Genomic DNA, 25,618 nt, shown 5'->3' with positions numbered 1-25,618 from the left:
CAGTGAACGGAGTTCCTAGGGAGGAGTATAGGGAGAGAAAAGAATGGAGAGGTACTGAGGAACTGCAGAGCAAATGCACTTGTAAGTTAATAAGAGAAGTTTGAACTGTATGCGGAAATGGATAGGGAGCCAATTAAGTGACTTGAGGAGAGGGCTAATATGAGCATAGCAACACTGGCGATATATAAGTCATACAGCAGAATTTTGAACAGATTGAAGAGGATAGAGATTGCTAAGAGGGAGACCTGTGATAAGCAAGTTGCAATAGTCTAAGTGAGAGGTGATAAGAGTGTGGATAAGGGTTCTGGTAGTGTGCTCAGAAAGGAAAGGACAAATTTTGGTGATATTATAGAGAAGGAAATGACAGGTTTTAGCAGTCTGTTGAATATGGGCAAAGAAGGAGAGAGAAGAGTCAAAGATGACCCAAGGTTATGAGCAGATAAGACAGGGCGGATGAGAGTGTTATCCACAGAGATAGAGAATGGGGGAAGAGGAGAGGTTCGTTTAGGGGAAAAGATAAGAATTCAGTCTTGGTCATGTTAGTTTCAGATGGCAGTGAGACATCCAGGCATCAATGTCAGACAGGCAGGCTGATACTTTGGCCTGGATTCCTGCTTAGATTTCTGGTGTGGAGAGGTAGATCTGGAAGTCATTAGCGTAAAGGTGATACTGAAAACCATGGGATGAGATCAGAATACCAAGGGAAGAAGTGTAGCTGGAGAAAAGAAGAGGTCCCAGGACAGAGCCCTGAGGTACACCAACAGATAGTGGGGTAGAAGTGGAGGAGGATCTGCCATGGTATACACTAAAAGTACATGGAAGAGACCAAGAAAAAAAAGGAAAGAAAGAGCCCTGAAATCCAAGTGAGGACAGCATATCAAGGGATAGGCAGTGATCAACAGTGTCAAAAGCAGCAGATAGATCGAGAAGGATGAGGATAGAATAGAGACCTTTGGGTCTGGCCAGGACAGGTCATTGGAGACTTTAGCAAGTGCTGTTTCATTTGAATGAAGAGGGGCGAAAGCCAGCTTGAAGGGATCAAGACATAGCTCGAGTTGAAAAAAGTCAAGACAACGGCAGTGAACAGCGCATTCAAGTATCTTGGATAGGAAAGGGAGGAGGGAGATGCGATGATAGTTGGGGAAGGGGATGGGAATGACTTCCCTATAAGGAAAGGCTAAAGTGGCTAGGCTCTTCAGCTTGGAGAAAAGACAGTTGAGGGAGATATGAGTGGAGTGGAACGGGTAGGCGTGAATTGCTTGTTTACTGTTTGACTAGGGGCAGTGGCGTAGTGGGGGCGGCTGCCACCCGGGGCGGATCGCCGCTGCACCCCCCCCCCGGGTGCAGACCAACACAACACCCCCCCACCGGCGTAGACCCCCCACCCCGACACGGTCCCCACCTGCCTACGAGCTCCATCCATCTGCAGCGCTGCTGTAAAGCAGAAATCGCTTCGTTGGCCCTTCCCTCACTCACTGTGTCCCGCCCTTGAGGAAATAGGAAGTTACGTCAGAGGGCGGGACACAGTGAGGGAAGGGCCGACGAAGCAATTTCTTCTTTACAGCAGCACTGCAGATGGATGGAGCTTGTAGGCAGGTGGGGACCGTGTCGGGGGGAGGCTCTACGCCGGGGGGGGGGTGGATGGATGCACCCCCCCACCCGTTGACACCACCCCGCCCTTGCTACGCCACTGACTAGGGGGCATGCAATGAAGCAAAGTAGTAAATTTAAAATGAATCAGAGAAAATATTTCTTCACTCAACGTGTAATTAAACTCTGGAATTCGTTGCCAGAGAATGTAGTAAAAGCAGTTAGCTTAGCGGGGTTTTAAAAATATTTGGGTGGCTTCATAAAGGAAAAGTCCATAGACCATTATTAAAATGGACTTGAGGAAAATCCACTGCTTATTTCTGGAATATGCAGCATAAAATGTATTCTCTACAGTTTTGGGATCTTGCCAGGTACTTGTAACCTGGTTTGGCCACTGTTGGAAAACAGGATGCTGGGCTTGATAGACCTTCGGTCTGTCCCCAGTATGGAAATACTTATTGAGTCCAAGATGGCCGCCGACTGAGTCAGACGTGTTCTGAGCTCCTGCGGTTTTCTTAAATTATATTCTATTTCCTGAAAATGCCAGAGAGGAGAGGCAGAGCTGCTGCTGCTGCAGCCCAGCAGCAAAGACCTTCTATCCTCTCAGGCTCATAGAAACATAACCTGCAGAGAGCCCAAGGTTCGTCGTTGCTGTCAGTGAGCGGTTCGCTCGGGCAGCCTTGAACTGGAGATCGTGGGCTGCCCCTTGAACTGGAAGTTTCTTTGAGCCCCGAGAGAAGGGCGCCTCCCCCTCAACCTATGCGGTGCAGTTCTTATTTACTTTAATGTAGGACAGCCATCTATTATTGTTCAGTTTTATCAATAATCAAATATATACTATGAGAATATAATTTTATCAAAAGACACTAGCAGGGCTTATTTCAAAAGAGAAGGGCGTCCATCTTTCGACACAAATTGGGAGATGGGCGTCCTTCTCTCAGGGACGCCCAATCGGTATAATTGAAAGCTGATATTGGGCGTCCTCAACTGCTTTCCATTGTGGGGATGACCAAAGTTCCCGGGGGTGTGTCGGAGGCGTAGCAAAGGCGGGACTGGGACGTGCCTAACAGATGGGCGTCCTCGAGGGATAATAGAAAAAAGAAGGCTGTCCATGATGAGCACTTGGGTGACTTTACTTGGTCCATTTTTTGTTACGACCAAGCCTCAAAAAGGTGCCTGAACTGACCAGATGACCACCAGAGGGAATCAGGGATGACCTCCCGTTACTCCCCCAATGGTCACTAACCACCTCCACCCGAAAAAAAACCCAACTTTAAAAACTTTTTTTGGCCAGCCTGAAATGTCATAATCGGGTCCATCGCAGCAGGTCCCGGGGGGGGGGGGAGGTAAGTGTATGTCAGCAGAGGCATAGCGAAGGCGTGGATTTTCTTCTTTCAAACATTTTGGACATCCTGAACTGCCCCCCCCCCCCCCCAGGGATGGCCCAAATTTCAAGGGAGTGGAGGTGGAGGAGTGGCCTAGTGGTTAGTGGTCTTGCAATCTAGAGGTGGCCAGTTCAAATCCACTGCTGCTACTTGTGATCCAAAATCCAAATAAATAAAGGGGGTGTCAGAGTCATAGCAAAGACATGAACATCCTTCTCACGGAAATATCCAGGCATGAACATCCTTCTCACAGAAACATCCACATTTTGGACATCCTCAACTGCCATCGCAGGGACGGAGGCATAGCGAAGGGCATCCTTCACCCATACTCTAAAAAAAAAAAAAAAAAAAAAAAAAAGACATCTCTGACGAGCACGTGGACTTGTATTTTTCTAAGGTTGTAGATTGGCAATTTATTAAGGTTGTAGATGGCAATTATTTAAGGTTGTAGATGGCTATTATACATGCAGCTTGCCTGCATGTATGAAGCTGTCTTTGGCATGCATAGAGCAGTCATGCATAATGCTTGGCTGCTCTGCACTGGCTTCCCCTCCTTAGGAAGAAAATCATGTGCAAATGAGCTAACAGGAGCAGCTCATTTGCATGCGATTTCCTTCCTGCATGCCCGTTGTCAGGTTTCAACGCAGGCAACTAGGTTTTGTGAGCCCTTGGGCCGCTACCAAGGAGCAGCAGTGGCAGGCAAAACCACCCCAACCGGCACTGGGCTAACACACACACAAGCAGGGACTGCAGACAGGGATAGCAAAGCAGGAACACACTGGACAAGAACACTTGGACTGGAACACAGGACTGGAGCAACCGCTTCACCTGCACTTGACCACCCTTCCCAGGAGTTGAGCCCCTGGGTGTAGGCGGCCGGCAGGACTTACCGGACTGGGCAGGAACTGGATACCAGCAGGAAACACACAACAGAGTCAAGACTACAAGCTGCCAGGCAGCCACTAAGACAGAAACACAGACAGGAGGGAGTCAGGACTCAAAAGCTGCCAAGCAGCCACTAATAAAGAACACAGACGCAAGACAAGGAATGCAGACCAAAACAAGACTAGGAACTAAACAGATAAAACCAAGCTAACTACACACAAACAAACAAGAAACCAGGCAAGAACTCAGAATAAAACTGGACTAGCAGAAGTGCACAGAGCACACCCACATACCAGGGACCTTAGACGATGCAAAGGCAAAACACAGAAGTTTCTAGGTGATTAATTAAAGCCCATCAGCACCTGAGGCTTAGCTGCAGCAATCTCAAGGCAACTACGGGTGCTGTTCAGGCACAAACAAGAAAGACAATCTGGCAGCTTGGAAGATCCGGACCGGACTGGGGCTGAAGCCTGGAATGGGTAGGGACAGCAAGACAGTTTATGGCAGCCACCGGTTCTGGCCACAGAGGGCGAGGGGAGCACAATCCAAGAAGCAGGCAGAAAAGCATACTGAAAGCACAGAGTGGCTCAACCTACACAGTGCAGCACAGTGGAGAAATCAGAGCCATGCTGGAAGCAGCCAGCACACAAGAGACAAAGACAAAGCTACTCAGGAAGAACAGACAAAAGCCAGCTTAGAACTGACTGCCAGCAATAAGGTAAGCCGAGAGGGGTCACGACCACAGACCGTGACACCCGTTCCTTTCTGAATCGCTAAGGGATCGGTAAGGGAAGGGCTTTTTTCCGTTCAGTTAGTGCATCAGTTAGTCCATTTGCAGTACCCCCTAGGGTGCCCGGTTGGTGTCCTTGGCATGTTGGAACCAGTGCACTACGAATGCTGGCTCCTCCCACCGACCAAATGAGTTGGATTGGTCATTTTTGAGATGGGCGTCCTCGGTTTCCATTACGCCGAAACCGGGGACGACCATCTCAACATTTTATGAACATCAACATCTCAGAAAAACTTGGGCACCCCATTCAGTTATGCCCCTCCACGGGTCTTATTACTAAGACACGCTGTAGGTGCGCAAAGTTTTAGCGCATGCTAAAAATTAGCGTGCGCTAACACTATAGACACCCATAGGAATATAATGGGTGCTAAAAAATTAGTGTGTCTACAGCACAGCTTTGTAAACAGGGCCCTTAGTTTCAAATATCAAGAGTCTCTGGTATTTAAATTCACACAACAATCATATTTTGAGCTCCAGATCTGCCTTATGGAAATCTGCAGAAATTCTAGACAACTTATAGTCCACAGATCTTTACTTCAAAATCAATTGTTTACTTATTAACTCTGGGGAAGAAAAACATGGTATCAGTGCATTCTTTTGTTTCAAATCCGACAGCTTTTACTAACCAATCAAAGGCATCCCAGTCATACCAAATATCCGCCAATCAAATTCTCATAGCTCAGATCACATAACTCTTCTAAATCAATCAATCATTTTCAACAAAAATTAATGTCATCCATTTAAACTAGCAGGGTGAACCTACTGTAACACATTTATCCAATGTTGTTTCTTTTGGGGCAATTGTTCCCTTTAGTTAGGTAGTAAGGTTGATGATCTTGATCTCCTACATATTAATCAAATGATATAGCATCTATAATCTGTCATTGAAGATTTACAATCTGATTAGATTCAGCAGTCCAATTAGATATCAAAGGTACAGATAAAAGTCCTGTTTTGAGTCTACTTTTATTCTCGTTCAATTTTAATTAAATAGGTAGCTTCATTCTTCCTGCAAATACTACTGGGCCTGGGCACACAATCACGTAGATCACTCATGCTGAGTTACAATCAATGCTGTATTTAGCCTTGATCTACTAATATTAGATTGAGATCTCCAAGAGAGACCTTTAATGGTAAAGTAATGCCATGAACATTTTCCATAAGCCATGTTTTCCTAAAATTGTGATATATTCTTCCATGCTGCCTTAATGTTTACTAATTTACTTATATTGTTGCCTCATTGAAACACTATTAAAGGGGACTCACAATTTAAAACTAGTTGTGTGAACTAGAATCTCTTTTGTATGATCGTCCATGACATTTAAAAATGAAAAATGAATTAAAATGTTCATTATTTTATAGCTAATTAGATGTGTTTTAAAATTACACTCCATATTTCCTGTAAAAAATTAGTTGAATCTTCAGATTGTGTAGCAATGCTGTATTGCCCAGTATTGTATAAAGAATTTTTGAAGTTGTAGAGAGGGGCATTAGAAAATACACTCATATATTTATCATTGCAGCATTTGGTTCAGTCAACCACAAGAGGGAACCAAACTCATGTTCCTTTCTGCTAGTATGCTCCTGCATTCTCCTTATTTCAGTACTGTGCAAAGGTTTAACATAGCAAGCTAGGTTATAATGGGTCATATACAGTAGTAGCAAACCAATTTGACTCAAATATCTTGAAAATCGCTTTTAAGGGGTAATAATGGTGTCTTCTTCTTTCTATGAAAATGTGAAAAATGTATACATTACAGTTGATATCTTGATATTCTGTGAATCATAAAAAGAACATCTAGGAGGTTTACAATTAGACATAAAAAACAATAGTAAAGTTAATGAAATGCATGATAGGCACATACTGAATGGAGAAGACATAGAAAACACAAAAGAGTAGAACCTAATTTACAATCTTTTCTTGCTAATAGGGATTAGGAAAAAAAAGGAGAAGGGAAAACAAGAGAAAAGGACTTATGCGTGTTACAAATTCCATGCATTTAATATATATATATATATATATATATATATTATTTTTAAAATTATATTCCGCTCTATCTCCAGTATTCTAGGCAGATTACATCATCCACATACAGAATAATTTTGTATAATATATGATTCACACAGTATACATATATACACACATAAAACAAAACAGATAATATAAATACCCAAGCTACTTATATCAATCATTTATGCTTCAACTTTACCTCCTCCATAGTTTATTTCATAAACTATCTTTATACTCCTTCATACACCTGTCTACTAAACAAATGAGTTTTTAGAAGTGTTTTAAAGTCACCCATATCCTGAATCTCTCTTAATTCTAGAGGTAACTTGTTCCAAAGTTGTGGCCCAGGCCAGCAATATAGAAGATAGAATTTTGAAACTCTTCCAATCTAACATTTTGACATGTTGGTATTTCACACCAACTCATTGGCTGTTACACATGTCACTTAGTACCTAAAATAGTTGATGTCCTGTTTGTCTATACCTTAAAAATCAAGTACAAAATTTTAAAATTTATTCTATAGTCCATAGGCAACCAATGTAACTGCTTTAGCACAGGTGTAATATGCTCATCCCAACTGCATCCTCCTAACATTCTCGCTACCGTGTTTTGGGCCACTTGCAATGCTCTGAGCTGATTTCTTCTAATATCTAATGACAGTCCATTGCAGTAATCAAAGCATGGTGAGATCACACTCTGTACCACCAACCAAAAATTATCCTGATTCAATAATCCTTTCAACCATCTTACAATTTTCAATAGGAAAGGGCCTATGTATGTTAAAATTACAGGCATTTTATATATATACTAGCCGTTAAGCCCGTTAAAACGGGCGAGATTTCCAGCTACCCTCCTCGCCGCCGCTCCCTCTGTGCCGGGCCCCCTGCACTGACCTGACAGCGCCTCTCACCTCCGTGTGAAAGCAGTGCAGGCAGCAGCAGATCGCTCTGCTGCTGCTTGCAGCGCTTCCACACGGAGGTGAGAGACGCTGTCAGGTCAGTGCAGGGGGCCCGATATGGAGGGGGGCAGGAGCGGCAGTGGGGATGGGGGGGGGAGGGTGGATGTTGGTGCACGTGATGTTCGTTTCCAAGTGGCAGCATCTGACAGGCCGACTATGTTTCCCTCTCTGTTCCGCCTGTACACATTAATTGATTTGATTTGCTTACTTTATTTTTTGTCTATTAGATTGTAAGCTCTTTGAGCAGGGACTGTCTTTCTTCTATGTTTGTGCAGCGCTGCATACGCCTTGTAGCGCTATAGAAATGCTAAATAGTAGAAGTAGTAGTAGTGTGTGTGTGTGTGTGTGTGTGTGTAGAAAGAGAGAGAATGAGAATGGGAGAATTCTATAAGGGATGATTACCTTAAATAGGCACCTAAAAGGCAGTGCCAGAATGTCCGTATGTATTTTATAAAGGGCGGGTTACAGAATAGGCACATATACTGTAACAAATGTAAGTGCTTATATGCGGTGGGGCATCCAGTGATCTGTGTGCACTGTTGCATGGACCTTGCAAGCATGGAGGCACTCACAAAATAATGACAATTACTCATCTCCCTAGTTTTGGAGCTGCTGACACCCTCCTCCTATGCCTGTCCAGAGGAGGAACCATGTTAGAATAGGAGGGCCTGGAAGAGGCTGAGGACCAGATTCAACAAGCAAGCATTATTCCCCATAGAGGTAAGTTACAATGGACTGGTGGAGTTGGGAGGAGATCACTAGAGAGGATGTGTAAATGAAACAGATGTGCCTGAAACTGAATCCATGCAAAAAAAAAATGGCGAAAGGGAGAGAGAGAGGACGTAACATGTGGATAGAGCATTTAGGGGCCCTTTGTCAAAGGCTCATTAGGTTCTTCGTGCATGCAGCATGCACCAAAATGAGACTACCGCCATGCTACCACGCCGCCTGAGCGTATTCTGTAAGTGGTGTTTTTATTTAGGTGCAGCATATACAACACACAAAGCTGATATCACAGCACTTAAAACTGTGAGCATCTATTTACACCAAGGGAAATGTGGCGTAAATGTCAGCACACAGGTTTAGGCACACAGTGCCATATTCTATAACAGAGCACGTAAATTTTGGAACGCCCATAACCATAACCATTTTTGGCTGCACCCATTACAATTTAGGTGGAATGCTTTACAGAATACGTTTAGTGAGTTGTGCACGTAAATTCTAATTATTGCCTGTTAGTGCTCATTATTGCTTATTAAGACTTATCAATGCTGATTAGCTTGTTAAGCCAATTAAGTTACCCACATTGTTATAGAATACGCTTGGATTTTGGCACGGAACACTAGGCGCGATATGTAGAATAAGGGGGATACTGTATGACCCAGCAGCACTCACCAGGGCACATTCCTATTCATCTACCAAAACACACATTCCTACATGCAGTCACTTCATATATGTGGTGTGAATTGCACAGCCTCACAGCACATGTAGTCCTATGTAAAGGAGGTAAGAGGGACCCAGGAGGAACCACTCAGATATGTGCCATCTACCTGGCTCATTAACACCCACACATCCCTCCACATGAACAAGTAATAGTGGTCCAGTGCCACACAAGTGAGAGAAGGGTCGGAAAATGCAGGGCCGCCGAGAGACTGGGCCGGGCCCGGGACAAGGCCGCCCTCGGGCCCCCCTCCACCTGAGGTCGCCGGGCCCCCCCCTCCACCCGCTACCTGGCCCGGGCCCTCTCTCCACCCCCAGGTCCTGTGCACTAAACTTGCGCCTCCCTATTTATTTATTTATTTTATTGCATTTGTATCCCACATTTTCCCACCTATTTGTGGGCTCAGTATGGCTTACAATACATTGTGAAGGATGGAAATACAGTGTGTTACAGTACGATTATGGGTTACATTGAGAGGAGTTATGGGAAGACAAAGTCAAGTCAAAAATCGTTAGGGCGTGAAAACCATGTGATTTACAATGGGGAAAAGATAAGGCGATAGAACAATTTCAAGAGAACATAGGGTATAACATTTTATCTGTAGGTGGAGTTTGAAGTGTTGTGGAAATACGGGGTAAGAGAAATTCAGAAGGGAGTGTGTTGATGCATTTCTATTAGTATGTATGGACTTCATGTGTTTTGATCCTTGCAATAAATTTTCTCAAAGAGATGAGTCTTCAATTGTTTGCGGAAGTCGGTTAATTCGTAGATCATTTTCAGGTTGCGTGGTAGTGTATTCCAGAACTGCGTGCTCATATAGGAGAAGGTTGATGCATGCAATACTCTGTATTTTACGCCTTTGCAGCAAGCAGCGGCAGACCTCTCCTTCTTTCCGTGCCCCGCCCTTGCGGACGTTATGTCAGGCGAGGGCGGGACACAGAAGGTAGGAGTGGCCTGCCACTGCTTGCTGCGAAGGTGAGGGAGGCACTTTTAAATCAGTTCCGGAAGCGACGGCGCTTAAAATCAGTTCCGGGAGCGAGGGCGGGCCGGACTGCGGCGGCGGCCATGGCGCCGGGCCCCCCCCAGAGGCCCGGGCCCGGGGACTTTTGCCCCCCCTGTCCCCCCCTCTCGGCAGCCCTGGGAAACTGGTAGTAGGAAAAAGGTCTTACAGGACAAATATAGCTAAATCTTGTAATGAAGGGGGGAAAAGGAATTGTCAGTACCCTCAAGGTGAAGGGTAGAATAAGTGAAAGGGGAGCACGTGTTCACAGGGACAACAAATGTCAGCATAGACGCACAGCACACATTCCATGTAGGACATGGCTACAAAGTTCCATCTTGCTACACAACACCCTCTGCTCCCACCATTATATAAGTGTGTACATAGAGCCTACATAAGAACACAACACACTGAGGGAGATGGACTAGGAGGTGCAAGTGGAAGGAATGTAGAAGGACAGTTTACCATGTCAATAAACCATGCCCAGGCTACAGAGCCATCTCTATGCTGCATAGGCACCAAGAAACCCCAAAAGACAGCAGTAGGAGACTGAGCCTATGCACATGATACGGTGGGAAGCATTTTCTGCTAATTCACAGAAAGGAACCTCTGTGGGCAAGTATGACTCAGCATCTCCTCATCTCTCCTTTTCCACACACATTGAGGACACGAAAAAGAGGACCAAGTAATTGCACTATCAGAAACTAGAGCAGCTCTAGGGGGTCAGTACCCAAATGCAGTGGCGTAGCCAGAAGGCAATTTTTGGGTGGGCCAACAAGTTGGATGGGTGGGCACTAGAGTTGCCAACTTTTTGAAAGAGAAAAAAAACCCAGCCACCTAATACACCCATGCTTTACCCCTACCCCACCCCATGCTGCACCTCTACCTCACTCCCCATTACTTCAATGAGGGTAGCAGTGCAGGCTTCAGTGGCCAATTAATTGAGAGCTAAAGGAAGTACAAGGAACTGCACTCTTCTTCAGCCCCCATTCAGCCAAGGTCCTCCAACACACATATGGTATTGAAAGCTAAACACTGAATGCCAAACATATTCTGCATCCAAAGCACCTCCTGGCCTTCCATCAATAATGGATGCAGAGCACAGCAAGGACATTTCCCATAAAACTCACCATACAAAGAAATTCTGGTAATCTCAATAATAGACATGTTGTAAAGTAATTTTAAAAAATATACAAACAAAAAGTCACTCAGAATCTAGAGCAAATCTACCATGCCAGCACTAACTTCCAAAACAAGGATCCTCTACCTATGAAAAGCAGCTCTAAAATATTGATACATCTATCAAGAAAACTGAACAAGCCAAATTACTACAGAATGCTACATAGAAACTTCATGGTGACAGAATACCTCGGGGGCCACGCACACAGACACAAGAGCCCAAATACAGAATAAGTGACCACAAACTCTATAAATATAAATTAAACTGAAACCCCAAGAAACCAGACCTTGCATGTAGTACAACACTAGAGAAACAAAAAAGAAAGGTATTTCCTCCTATGCAAAATTTAAAGGTATCACATGCCAGGGATGATTTTTTTTTTTTTTTTTTGGGGGGGGGGGGGGGGGGGTGCAAATAGGGCAATTGTGCTTGGCTTTCTGGCCAGAGAGAGCCCCAAGCCTGCCAGAAGCTGAAGAAGGTGCAGCCTGGTAATGGGCTTTGGGGTCCTCTCCTAGATTTCTTCCCTGGGCCCCAGCCATGTCTGACATATGCCAACTCTGACATAATCTAATCACAAAATAGAAATAAAAATAATTTTTGTACCTTTTTGTTGTCTGGTCATTTTATTTTCATATCATATTGGTCCCTGTCTCTGGTTTTCTGCTTCCCTGTGTCTTTCCTGTCCATTTGACATTTCTTCTGTCTCCATGTCCACCATCCATCTCCCATCTCTGTGTCCATTTATACAGAATCTCCCGTGTTCATATCTCCGCATCCATCATCATTCCTTGTGCAACCCATGTACCCCATGCCCAGCATCTCCCATCTGTGTTCCTATTCTCCCTCGTCTGGTACTCCCCTCTGTGTCCATTATATCTCTATTCTCATACCCCCCATGTCCATTGTATCTCTATTCCCATATCTCCCTCCCCACCCCCATGTCAGGCATTGCCCCTATGTGCCCGTATGTCATCCCAATACAGCATCTCATCTGTGTCCCTGTCCCCATGCTCCCATCCAATGCTCATCCCTTCTGTTTCTTTGTACCTCTCTATGTCCCCTTTCTCCCTCCCACACACCTTTCCTCTCTAACCAGCAACTTTCCTTCTCTCTTCCCTCCCTCTTATGCATCTGGTTCATTCTCCACTGTGGGTTCAGCATTTGACCCCCCCCCCCCCCTCATTCCTTTATCTCCTTGATCCAACATCCTTCTCCCTTTTCTCTAACACTAACCCTTCCCCCTCTCATAGGTCCAGTACATCTCTCCCTTCGTTCTCGCCCCCCTTGCAGGTCCACATCTCTCCCTCTTCCCTCCAGTCCTCCCCTGCATATTTAGCACCTCTCTCCCTTTGCTGCAGCCTCCCTTGCATGCCCAGCACCTCTCCCCCTTCCCACCTGCCCTCCCCAACAAATCCAGCAGCTCTCTCCCTTCCCTCCCACACCCTCACCCAGCACATCTCTCCCTTCTCTCCCTCCTACATATCCAGCACCTCTCTCCCTTCCCTCCCACCAACATATCCAGCACCTCTATCCCTTCTCTCCCCTACATATCCAGCAACTCTATCCCTTCCCTCCAGCATCTCCTTACATGCCCAGCACATCTCTCCCTTCTCTCCAACCTCCCACCCACCAGCATACATGTCCAGGGCCCCTTCCCTCCCCTCCAACCCCATGTCCAGCGCCTCTCTCTCCCCTCCCACAAGTTTCCGGCACCGCCAGGGCACTATCTCCGTGTTTTCCTTACCCACCGCCATCCTTGCCATGGAACTTCTCTCTCTCTATGATCGCCGCCCAGCAGGAACTTCAAACAGCGCGTCAGCGCTTGGTCAGAGCCTTCCTCTCTGCCGCGTCCCACCCCAGCCTGCGTAAACAGGAAGTTGCGTGAGATGCGTCAGAAGAGGAAGGCTCTGACACAGCGTTGACGCGCTGTTTGAAGTCCTGCTGGGCGGCGATCATAGAGAGCAAGTTCCGCGGCAAGGATGGCGGGTGTGTAAGGAGACACGTAGGTAGCGGTGCTGGACTGTGGGGAGGGGAGAGAGAGGCGCCGGACATGGCGAGGGTGGAGGGAATTGGTTTGGATGTAGCGCTTCTGGGTGGGCCTGAACCAAGACTGGACGGGCCTGGCCCACCCGTAGCTACGCCCCTGCCCAAATGGCAGAGGAAGTAGGTCAATATCCGCACTTATATACATTGATACAATGAGAAAATCCACATATGACTGATGTCACTACAGCTGACTTGCTCTAGCACTAACTGTAACAGGTACACTGACCAGTGACCTGCTACACTGAAAACCACAACCAGATTATGGCAGCTGAAAGCACACATGCAAAGCTGGTACCCTTCGCCCCAGACCCCCCCCCCCCCCCCCCCCCTCTAGGATTCCTTCAGCACAGTTTCCCTCTGCATTACAAGAAACACACTGCTGATGTTTTGGTCACATATCCTATGTTCTGCTTGGCCCCAATGAACTACTGTCTTCACAAAGGTTATGTTTGGCAATATGCTGAGAGAGCCATGGTCCCAGAGGTCAACCCCATTCCATGCTAAGCCCTCATTTTCCAACCATCTGTGTCTCTAGCAAAGAAAATACAGTTGAAAACCCATCTCCCTTACAGGAATTGGGAATCAATTCCTTTAGACCTAGTTTGATTTTTGTTTTCTCTGTATTTCCTGAAACAAGTGTTAGTGTGTTTGATTTGTTTCTCAAAATTATAATAAAGGATTAAAATAAGAAAACCCATCTCCATCTCTGAAACACACAGCAAGTAGGCTCCATAGTAGCTGATTGCATTGTAGATACAATCCCTATTTTAGGCTTCTCCAGCATCATCTCAATCTGGAGTGCCTGGGGATTTCTGTTTAGTGAGTACTCAAAACACAAGAAACACTAAGTATCCTGTACCTGAAAAGTATACACCCCCATGCTGGCCAGATGCCACCTGAACAGCAACGAAAAAATAGATAGAGAAGAATAACATTCTCATTGCATTTCACACTGGGAACTTGATTCTACCAGCTGCCTTTCATGCTCATTTCCACAGCCCAACAGCAAGCTGCCAGAATGCCAGGAGGTAAGGGCCTAAGTTTGGCTCCTCAACCATAAAATGAAACTGTGTTAGGGGCTTTGATTGAACATGGCAAATCTACTGAGCAGAGGTCAGAATGCTATTTTTATTCAGTTTGACCTCTCATCGGCGTTCGATTTAGTTGACCATGATCTTCTGCTATCTAGACTGAGTAATCTGAGTATGGGGGGACCAGTATTATCTTGGTTTAAGGGTTCCTTGTCTATGCAAAGCTATATGGTAAAGAGGCATAACTGTCTATCTATGAGCTGGAAACCGGGTTGCGGGGTCCCTCAGGGGTCGGCATTGTCTCCTTCTTTATTTAATGTCTTTAACCTCTGGTCAGATACATTTTACTGTATGAAGATGACATCACTTGTATTGTTACCTGTTGCAATGATTGGTCTTCCACTTGGATAGTCTATCTAATTTTGTTCATTGATCAAACATTGGATTATCAGTAATCATTTAAAATTAAATCGGGAGAAGATTAGTTCCAATATTTTTATTGTGTTTTATAATGATAACAATGGCTAAAATAAAGCAATTAGCCCAGCTTAACAAGTTAACAGTAACAAGCATCAGCATACAGTTCAAGTTAGAGGGCAAGTCCGGGATTATTTCGATAACAGATCATAATCATAAGTCACAAGAGTAATACATAATTTCAATTCTGACAAAGGTTATTACATAGTGAGTTTAGTAAAGGAGACCATATTTTGTTGTACTTTACAAGTGAGTTATGTTTTTCAGCCACAGCATATTCATATTTAGCTAAAATACACACAGAATTCCACCATGATAAATAAGTTACTTTGTCAAGATCTTTCCAACAAAAGAAAAGTGTTCTAAGGGCTTGATGTAACATTAAATCCAGTAATTGTGCTTGATATTTGTCTATTGATGATTGTAACATTAGTGATCCACATATAACTATATTATATGATAAAACATCATGAATATTCAAGGTGGAAGATATTGTGTCCCATACAGAATTCCAATATTCTTGAATATATGGGCAAGAATAGATGATATGTTTAAGATTTCCAACATCTTTTTCACAGGTCCAGCATTTATTCGCACTGTTTTTTGGTTTTATTGTGTTCAATTTGGCGAGTTTAGCAGGAGTCCATAGGGCTCTGTGTGCTAAGTAGAACATAGATTGTGAAATGGATGCTGATTTGGTGGTATGAGTAATTTTAAACCAAAATTTTTCCCAAGTTTTTTCATCTAGTTGGGCATTTAGATCGCATTCCCATGATTGCATGGTATTAGTAGGTTCTTTGAATTTAGCTAACTGTAGTATTTTGTACCATTTAGATGCGACTTTTTTGGAAGTCATAAAAGACTTGCAAAGTTGCCAACAAGAAGGGTAATCGAGAGAAGATTAAATTCTTACTACTACTACTACTTAACATTTCTAGAGCGCTACTAGGGTTACGCAGCGCTGTACAATTTAACAAGGAAGGACGGTCCCTGCTCAGGTGAGCTTACAATCTAAAGGACAAAATGTCAAGTTGGTGTAGTCTAGATTTCTGAGTATAGGTGTGGTGGTTAGGTGCCAAAGGCGACATTGGTGGGCTTTGAGCAGTGATTTGAAGATGGGCAGGGAGGGGGCTTGGCGTATGTGCTCAGGGAGTTTGTTCCACGCTTGAGGTGAGGCGAGGCAGAAAGGGCGGAGCCTGGAGTTGGCGGTGGTGGAGAAGGGTACTGAAAGGAGGGATTTGTCTAGAGAGCGGAGGTTACGGGTAGGAACGTAAGGGGAGATGAGGGTAGAGAGGTAAGGAGGGGCTGCGGATCAAGTGCATTTGTAGGTTAGTAGGAGAAGCTTGAACTGTATGCGGTACCTGATCGGAAGCCAGTGAAGTGAATTGAGGAGAGGGGTGATATGAGTATATCGGTCCAGGCGGAAGATAAGACGTGCAGCCGAGTTCTGAATGGACTGAAGGGGGGATAGATGGCTAAGTGGTGAGGCCAGTGAGGAGGTAGGTTGCAGTAGTCAGGCGAGAGGTAATGAGAGAGTGGATGAGAGTTCGGGTGGTGTGCTCAGAGAGGAAGGGGCGAATTTTGCTAATGTTATAGAGGAGAAGCGACAGGTCTTGGCTATCTGCTGGATATGCGCAGAGAAGGAGAGGGAGGAGTAGAAGATGACAACCGAGGTTGCGGGCAGATGAGACGGGGACGATGAGGGTGTTATCAACTGAAAATAGAGATGGAGGGAGAGGAGAGGTGGGTTTTGGGTGGGAAGACAAGAAGTTCGGTCTTGGCCATGTTCAGTTTCAGGTGGTGATTGGACATCCATGCAGCAATGTCGGATAAGCAGGCCGATACTTTGGCCTGGGTTTCCACAGTGATGTCTGGTGTGGAGAGATAAAGCTAGGTGTCGTCAGCATAGAGATGGTTGTGGAAGCCATGAGATGAAATCAGGGAGCCCAGGGAAGAGGTGTAGATTGAGAAAAGGAGGGGTCCAAGGACAGATCCCTGGGGGACTCCGACAGAGAGTGGGATAGGAGAGGAGGACGAACCCTGAAAGTGTACTCTGAAGGTACGATGGGAGAGATAAGAGGAGAACCAGGAGAGGACAGAGCCCTGGAATCCAAAGGAGGACAGAGTGTCAAGAAGTAAGTTATGATTGACAGTGTCAAAGGCGGCGGATAGGTCGAGGAGGATGAGGATGGAGTAGTGACCTTTGGATTTGGCAAGGAGTAGGTCATTGCAGACTTTAGATAGTGCCATTTCTGTCGAGTGCAGGGGGCGAAAGCCGGATTGAAGCGGATCGAGAATGGCATGAGAGGAGAGAAAATCGAGGCAACGGCTGTGGACGGCGCGTTCAAGTATCTTGGAGAGGAAAGGTAGGAGGGAAATGGGGCGGTAGTTGGAGGGACAGGTAGGGTCAAGTGATGGCTTTTTGAGGAGGGGTGTGACTACGGCACGCTTGAAGGTGTCCGGGACAGTTGCAGTGGAAAGAGAGAGGTTAAGGATATGACAGATAGGGGGGGTGATAGTAGGAGAGATGGTGTTAAGTAAGTTGGTGGGGATGGGGTCTGAGGAACAGGTGGTGCATTTCGAGGAGGAGAGGAGATGGGCGGTTTCCTCTTCGGTGATATCAGGAAAAGAGGAGAAGGAGGCCTGGGTTGGTTGGTTGAGGGAGTGGGTAATGGGATGAAGAGGAGGGGAGGGTTTGGTGGTGAATTCAAGGTTGATCTTCTGGACCTTGTCGCGGAAGTAGTCAGCCAGTGATTGAGGAGAGAGTGAGGGGGGGTGGGAGCGGAGGGCACTTTGAGGAGGGAATTGAGGGTGGCGAAGAGACGACGAGGGTTAGAGCTGAGGGAATTGGTCAATTGGGTGTAATAGTCCTGTTTGGCGAGGAATAGGGAGGACTGGAAGGAGGATAACATGAATTTGTAGTGAATGAAATCAGTATGGATGCGAGATTTCCTCCATAGGCGTTCAGTCGATCGGGTGCAGGAGCGAAGGTATCGGGTGCCAGGGGTCAGCCAGGGCTGGGGATTAGTACGCCTTGTGGGGCGAGAGACAGATGGTGCAAGGGTGTCAAGAGCAGAGGAGAGAGTGGCATTGTAAGTGGAGACAGCCTTGTCGACAGACTCTGAGGACATGATGGAAGGGAGGCGATCAGAGATAATAGAGGATAAGGGGGGGGGTCGACAGCCAGGAGATTCCTGGAAGTGGTGGTTAGTGTTGGGCGGGACTGAAGGGGAGGTTGATGAAGTGTGAATGTGATCAGGTGATGGTCAGAGATAGGAAGAACTGATGTACAGAAATTGGAGGGTGAGCAGGTAGAAGAGAGGACGAGATCAAGACAGTGACCAGATTTGTGAGTAGTGGTGGTGGAGCTCACCTGGAGGTTGAAGGAGGAGGTTAGAGTGAGGAATTGAGAAGCGTATCAGTTGGATGGGTTATCAGTGTGTATGTTGAAGTCACCAAGAATGAGGGATGGGGATGAGGGCTCAAGAAAAACGGAGAGCCAGGAATCGAAGTCGGGAAGGAAGGAAGGGAGGGACTTATCAGGGGGGCGGTAAATGACTGCAATTCTTAGTGGCAATGGGTGGAATAGACGGATGGAGTGAACTTCAAAGGATGAGAAGTAGTGAGACTGAGGTAGGTGGAGAGGTTGAAAACTGCAGGAGGGCGAAAGTAGTATCCTGACACCGCCACCGCGCCCAGCTGGGCGGGGCGAATGGGAGAAGAGAGAGCCTCCGTGGCATAGGGCAGCAATTGAGGCAGAGTCGTCAGGGGTGAGCCAGGTTTCAGTTAGGGCGAGCAGATGAAGGGAATGGGAGATGAAGAGATCGTGGGTGAAGGGAAGTTTGTTGCAGACTGAGTGGGCGTTCCACAGGGCACACGAGAAGGGGAGGGAGGAAGGGGAGAGGAGGGGAATGGAGATGAGATTGGAGATATTGTGGGAACGTTTGCATAGATGAGGCGAGGACAGGTGTGGGGGGCCTGGGTTGGGATTGATGTCTCCCGCGAATAGCAGGAGAAGGAGTAAGAGAGAGCAGAGAAGGATGGGGGAGGTAGGGCGACGAAGACGGGGTGCGCATAAGAGGAATGGGGAAGGGTTCATGGCGGGAAGGAAGTGTTGAAGGTTGAGAGCTAGGAAGTGGAGGAGGAGGAGGTCAGTAGGGATGGTGAGGTGGTGGGGGACAGGGGTAGGTAGGGTATTGCAATGGTGAGTGGGACGGGAGAGGACAGGGCTGGGCAGTGAGTTCGTGTGGGGAAAAGATTAGGGAGGGATAGGGCAATGAATAGAATGTGAGTGGGGGCCAAAAGTGATAACTGAGGTGTTTCGGGCAGGTAGCTGGACTGGGAGACAGGCAGGTTGAGGTGAGCAGTCGGGGAGGAGAGTGATGAACTGGCGGGAAGATGGACTGGGAGACAGGCAGGCAGGTGAGCAGTTGGGCAGGAGAGTGATGAGCTGGTAGGAAGATGGACAGGAGAGTGATGAGCTGGTAGGGAGATGGACTGGGGCAGGCAGGAACAGGTGATTGGGTAGCGGGCAGGCAGGTCGATTGGCTAGCAGTTCGGTACCGTAGCAGGACTGGAACAGTCTGGAGTGGTTTGGAGCAGAAGAGAGCAGAGCTGGATCAGGCAGGCAGGTCGATTGGCTAGCAAAATTCTTATGGTTAGGATCTTTAAGACCTGATTTTCCACAAAGTTTTCTGATTGGTGCTGACTCTTTTGTTTTCGAGAAATCCTCGAGAATTTTGGGAGTTGAAGTTTTTTTTTTTTGTTTTTTTTTGTTGTTACATTTGTACCCCACACTTTCCACTCATGGCAGGCTCAATGTGGCTTACATGGGGCAATGGAGGGTTAAGTGACTTGCCCAGAGTCACAAGGAGCTGCCTGTGCCTGCAGTGGGAATCGAACCCAGTTCCCCAGGACCAAAGTCCACCACCCTAACCACTAGGCCACTCCTCCTTTTCCTGTCATGTTAAAACAGTTAATACAGAAAGTCATGCAGAAGTTAAGGGCAATATGTAAATTTTTGGGGGGTTGCTGGTTCAGGCTTTGTTTCTGTCTCAAGTAGACTACTGCAACATTGTATATGTAGGTTGTTTTAGAACTTTAGTCAGTAGAATTCAGTTGTTGCAGAATACATACAGCAGATGGACTGATATTTTTCATCTCTAGATTTGAGTCAACTATCAGACTTTTGAGGAAATTACATTGGCTCACGGTAGAAGCCAGTGCCCAGTTTAAGCTCTGTACCATTATTTATAAGATCTTAAATGGTTTAGCACCTTTTTATCTTGGTGACTGGGCCAGTGTACGTCACTTTAACTCCTTATACAATATTTGTAATTTGATGCTGTTACATTTTCCATCTTTTAGACATCTTAAATATAGGTCTATATTTAATTCTGCAGTACTATGGAATTCTTTACCTTTGGAATTATTTAGCATTTCATAAAACCTTAAAGGGTTGGTTATTTGAGAAGTACTTGACTGATTTTTGTTAAGTTATAACAATTTGTCTGTGCTTGTCCAGTTTTCTTCTTTTTGTAATCCGCATCGAACTGTTCAGGTATTTGCAGACTAGAAGCAATGTATATTATAGTAACTATGGAACTGGAGGAAGGGGAAGAGCCTAAGGAGGAAGAAGAGGCAGTGGCAGCTGAGGACCCTCCAACCTCTCCCCCCACCTCTCCATCCCAGCTCCCTCCACCTCTCCATCCCAGCCATCCAGCCCTGATCATCCTGCTGTTTCACCTCAGAAAGAGGATCATGATGATCAAAAGGTGGTACTCATATCAGACAGTGAGAAAGTCCAAGCCCTCCAGCAGACCTCATCACGTACCCCATATGCAGCCAAAGCACCATCCCTTGTGACATCTGAGCAGGCAGCTCAGTTTGCAGTTTGTGGCTACAAGTGCTGCAGAAGATGGAACACTACTAGGTATCGCAGAAAGAAAAAGATGGGCAAAACATCTGGAAAAGTTAAGAGAAACTGGTAAAGTAGTCATCAAACAAAGATGCAAATGAAATTAAAAATCTCCAATACGGTAATATGGGGGGACAATACATTGTAAGACTCAAGAGTGAAGGGGAGAAATATGTAGAAGCTGACGAGGATAAGGTGAAATTGCTTAACAAATATTTCTGTTTTATCGTCACAGATGACTGGCCAGGACTAGGACTGCAGACTACAAACACAAATAGGAATGGAAGTATAGTAGACCTTGAACAACTTTCAGAGGACTGTATTCATGAGGAGCTAGCTAAGCTAAAGGTAAACAAAGTGATGGGGCCATATTACATACATCCGTGGGTACTGACGGAACTTAGAGAGCGTCAGGTGTCTCCACTGTCTGACCTTTTCAATGTTTCTCTAGAGTCAGGAATGGTCCTGGAGGATTAGATAACGGTGGATGTGGTCCCTCTCCACAAAAGTGGAAGTAAGGAAGAGGTTGAGGCCAGTTAGTTTGACATCTGTGGAAAGTGCTTCTAAAACTGAGAATAGTGAGGTTTCTGGAATCTAATGGATTGAAGGACCTGAGACAGCAAGGTTTGACTAGAGGCAGGCCTGGTCGAACAAATCTGGTTAGTTTCTTTGGCTGGGTGACCAGAGAGTTGGATCAAGGGAGAGTGCTAGATGTGATATACTTAGATTTTAGCAAATCCTTTGACATAGCTCTGAATAGATTAGATAAATGAACTGAGTGCCCTTAGTATGGGCCTTAAAGTAACTGACTGGGTTCAGAAATGGTTGAATGAAAGGTGATAAAGGGTAGTGGTAAATGGAGCTCACTCTGAAGAAAGGGATGTTACATAATAACATAGCATTTGATGACAGACTCACGTGGTCTATCCAATGTGCCTCTTCCTCATCTACATCCACATCCATCTGGTCTGTAGAAGGAAGCAACTCTAATTTATTTATTTATTTATTACATTTGTATCCCACATTTTCCCACCTATTTGCAGGCTCAATGTGGCTTACATGGTACCCTAGAGGCGATCACCAATACCGGTTATAACAAATACAAAGTGTGGTAGTGGTAAAGTAAAGTTCATGTGTGACAAATACATTGGGGAATTGTAAGAAGAAGAGTTATGTGTCACGTCTGTGGCCGTGACCCCTCTCAAACCCAACTTATTTCTGGCGGGCAGCTTCTGAGCTGGCTCCTGTCTGTTCTTCCTGAGTTAGTTCTGTCTGTCTCTGTGTGCTGGCTGCATTGGATTGTCTGTGTGCTGTTTCCCGTTCCAGACTTCAGCCTAGTCCAGTCTGGATCTTCCGGCCTGCCAGACTTGCTTGGCTTGTTTGAGCCTGCACAGCACCCGTAGCTGCTTGGTGATTGCTGCAGCTTGAATCTCAGCTGCTGCTGGGCTTATTAGCCATGTGGAAACTCTCTGCTTTGCCTTTGCATCGCCTAAGGCCCTGGTTTGTTGGTGCTTGCTGCACTTCTGCCTAGTCCAGTTTATAGTCTGTATTCTTGCCTGATCCTAGTTAGTCTTGTGTAGCTTCTTGTTGTCGCGTCTCTCGCGCTTGCCGCGCTCTCGAGGACCTTGGCATACCTTCAGGCTTCTTCCCCGGAAGCGCGGGGTTTGTGAGTCCTTTAGGCAAAATCATCTTCCAGGTAGAGAGGAGATAAGACTGGACCGGAACTCCGGACTGGAGTTCTACACCGGAACACTCGGAACTGGAACGCACCGGACGGGTGCGCACTGGAGTGGGGCCCACTGGACTGGACACACTGGAGTGGCCCCACTGGACTGAAACATACAGGAGTGAAACCCGCTGGACTGGAACACACTGGAGCGGAACCCGCGGAACTGGAACACCCTGGACCTAGGCTTCACCTACACTTGACTGCCTTCCCCCTCGGGTTGAGCCCTCAGGTTCTGGCAGCCGGTAGGACTTACAGGAACAGCAGGAATGAAGGTCCAGGGGTGCCCCCTGGCACCTAGGCGAAGGCAAGGCAGACAAGCAGGGTCTGTCCGGGTTCTGGCAGTCGGCAGGATTCACATAATGACTAGTAAACTGTACCCAGGCTAATAGGAACGCTATACCCAGGCAAACCAGTCATACACAAGAACATACACAGAGCAAACTCAGGAGACTTGGAAGGCTATACACCAGCTACCACTAAGCTGTGCCCACGCTAACAAGTCCCTGGACACAAACCCAGAACACTAGCAAAGCTTTACACAGGCTACAAGCTAGACGGTGCCTAAGCTGGCTAGTCTGTCACTAGGAACCAACACAGAGAACTAGCAGAGCTATGCACAGGCTACAAGCCACACGGTGCCTAAGCTGGCTAGTCTATCACTGGAAACAAACACAGAGACCTAGCAGCGCTATGCACAGGCTACAAGCCAGACGGTGCCTAAGCTGACTAGTCTACACTAGGAATAATCACAGTCTTGGGATAGTGGCTAGCAAGGGCGGCTAGTCTAACACTAAGAACAAACACAGTCTTGGGATAGTGGCTAGCAAGGGCGGCTAGTTTAACACTAGGAACAAACACAGTCTTGGGATAGTGGCTAGCAAGGGCGGCTAGTCTAACACTAGGAACAAACACAGTCTTGGGATAGTGGCTAGCAAGGGCGGCTAGTCTAACACTAGGAACAAACACAGTCTTGGGATAGTGGCTAGCAAGGGCGGCTAGTCTAACACTAGGAACAAACACAGTCTTGGGATAGTGGCTAGAAAGGGCGGCTAGTCTAACACTAGGAACAAACACAGTCTTGGGATAGTGGCTAGCAAGGGCGGCTAGTCTAACACTAGGAACAAACACAGTCTTGGGATAGTGGCTAGCAAGGGCGGCTAGTCTAACACTAGGAACAAACACAGTCTTGGGATAGTGGCTAGCAAGGGCGGCTAGTCTAACACTAGGAACAAACGCAGAGAACTAGCAGAGCTATGCACAGGCTACAAGCCACACGGTGCCTAAGCTGACTAGTCATGCACTGGAAACAAACACAGAGAACTAGCAGAGCTATGCACAGGCTACAAGCCACACGGTGCCTAAGCTAGCTAGTCATGCACTGGAAACAAACACAGAGAACTAGCAGAGCTATGCACAGGCTACAAGCCCCACGGTGCCTAAGCTAGCTAGTCATGCACTGGAAACAAACACAGAGAACTAGCAGAGCTATGCACAGGCTACAAGCCACACGGTGCCTAAGCTAGCTAGTCTACACAAACACAGAGAACTAGCAAAGCTATACACAGGCTACAAGCCAGACGGTGCCTAAGCTAGCTAGTATAAACAAACATAGAAACTCACACAGAGCAAACACTGAAACTGTGTACAGAGCACTCTATACACCAGGACCTTTAGATGAGATGCAAAGGCCAGGACTGTAGTCTCCAAGTGACTAATAAAGCCCATCAACACCAGAGCCACAGCTGCAGCAATCACCTTGTGACCAAACAGAGGCTTGACACTCAGAGCAGTCAGCCCATAGGAAGGAACAGCGGGAGCCATCTTGGATACTGGCAAAGAGGAGGAGGCGGCAGCCATCTTGGAAGAGGCAAAGCCCACACAGGTGAGGTTCAGAAAGGCAATCAGCACACAGAGCCAGAGAGAACCTAAGACAGACACAGACACAGAGACAAGCAGAAGCCAGCACAGACACTGACTCCCAGAAACAGGGTAAGTCTGAGGGTTGTCACGGCCACGGACGGGACACTTGTACTGTATTGCTTATTTCCCAGTCTTGTTTCTTGGTTGTATGTCTTTGTCTAGTTCTAGGTTGTCTGTGTTTCTGGTTCAGTGGCTGCCTTGCAGCTTTCAGTTCTGTTTCTTATCTATCAGTGTTTTACCCCTGTTTTAGTGGCTGCTTGCAGCTTTCAGTTCTGTCCCTTGTCTGTCTGAGAGTCCTAGTCTAGTATTCTGCCCAGCCTCCCTGTGTGTTCTAGTCCTTGTGTGTATTCTGCTGGTATCCAGTTCTGGCCCTATCCGGTAAGTCCTGCCGGCCACCTGCACTCAGGGGCTCAACTCCTGAGGAACGGTGGTCAAGTGCAGGTGAAGTCTAGCTGGCCCTGTCAGAGTTCTGCCTTATCCCTGTGTGGGGTGGTTTTGCCTGCCACTGCAGCTCCTCAGCAGTGGCCCAAGGGCTCACAAACCTAGTTCCTGCTTTTGGAAAACGTGACATTATGTAATGTCCATTATGTCCAGTATGAGCTTTGGTTTTGTTGTGTTTCTGGGTTAAGGCATTTAAGTTGGATCGTTTGGGTATGCCTTTTTGAACAAGTTAGTTTTTAGTAATTTCCGGAATTTCAGGTGGTTATCTGTTGTTTTCACGGCATTTGGTAATGCGTTCCATAGTTGTGTGCTTATATAGGAGAAGCTGGATGCATAGGTTGATTTGTATTTTAGTCCTTTGCAGCTTGGGTAATGGAGATTTAGGTATGTTCGTGTTGATCTTGATGTGTTTCTGGTTGGTAGGTCTATGAGGTCTGTCATGTGTCCTGGGGCTTCTCCGTAAATGATTTTATGAACCAGGGTGCAGATTTTGAACATGATGCGCTGTTTGATTGGAAGCCAGTGCAGTTTTTCTCGTAGGGGTTTGGCTCTTTAGAATTTCATTTTTCCAAATATAAGACTCAGAGATAGGGTCCATGGCACATTTTGCCAGTATGTGGGGGTGGATGCAACCCTGGTTGTGAGGACCTAGACTTCTAACCTCCTGTGCCTCATCCCTGTCCTTTCCACCACCCATTGGGGTCTGGCCTTTGTCATTCAGAGATGCCTACATATACCAGTATTGCTTGTTGGGGGTCTACTTAGATAGTATCTGATAGGGAGGGATGAACCAGAAGAGGAAGAACCTTTGAGAGTT

The 25,618-nt window shown here is 46.4% G+C and overlaps 1 protein-coding gene across 3 annotated transcripts in view; it reads left to right on the top strand.

Moving 5' to 3' along the window:
• Positions 1–25,618, top strand: part of CREM (cAMP responsive element modulator) — a 443,843-nt gene that overhangs the window by 407,586 nt on the left and 10,639 nt on the right. For 2 of the 3 annotated variants that reach the window (XR_003941665.1, XR_003941662.1), the window contains exon 9: positions 8,221–8,339. The gene's annotated coding sequence lies outside the window, so the exon portion shown is untranslated. Of the gene's footprint in view, positions 1–8,220; positions 8,340–20,946; positions 21,060–25,618 lie in introns of all 3 variants that reach the window. The other variant, XR_003941664.1, reaches the window with a different exon arrangement.

The sequence above is a fragment of the Microcaecilia unicolor genome, chromosome 1 (genome assembly GCF_901765095.1).
Source record: "Microcaecilia unicolor chromosome 1, aMicUni1.1, whole genome shotgun sequence".
In the NCBI taxonomy this organism is placed as follows: Eukaryota; Metazoa; Chordata; class Amphibia; order Gymnophiona; family Siphonopidae; genus Microcaecilia; species Microcaecilia unicolor.
Note: the sequence above shows the minus strand (reverse complement) of the source record. Positions and strands in the feature narration are given on the sequence as shown.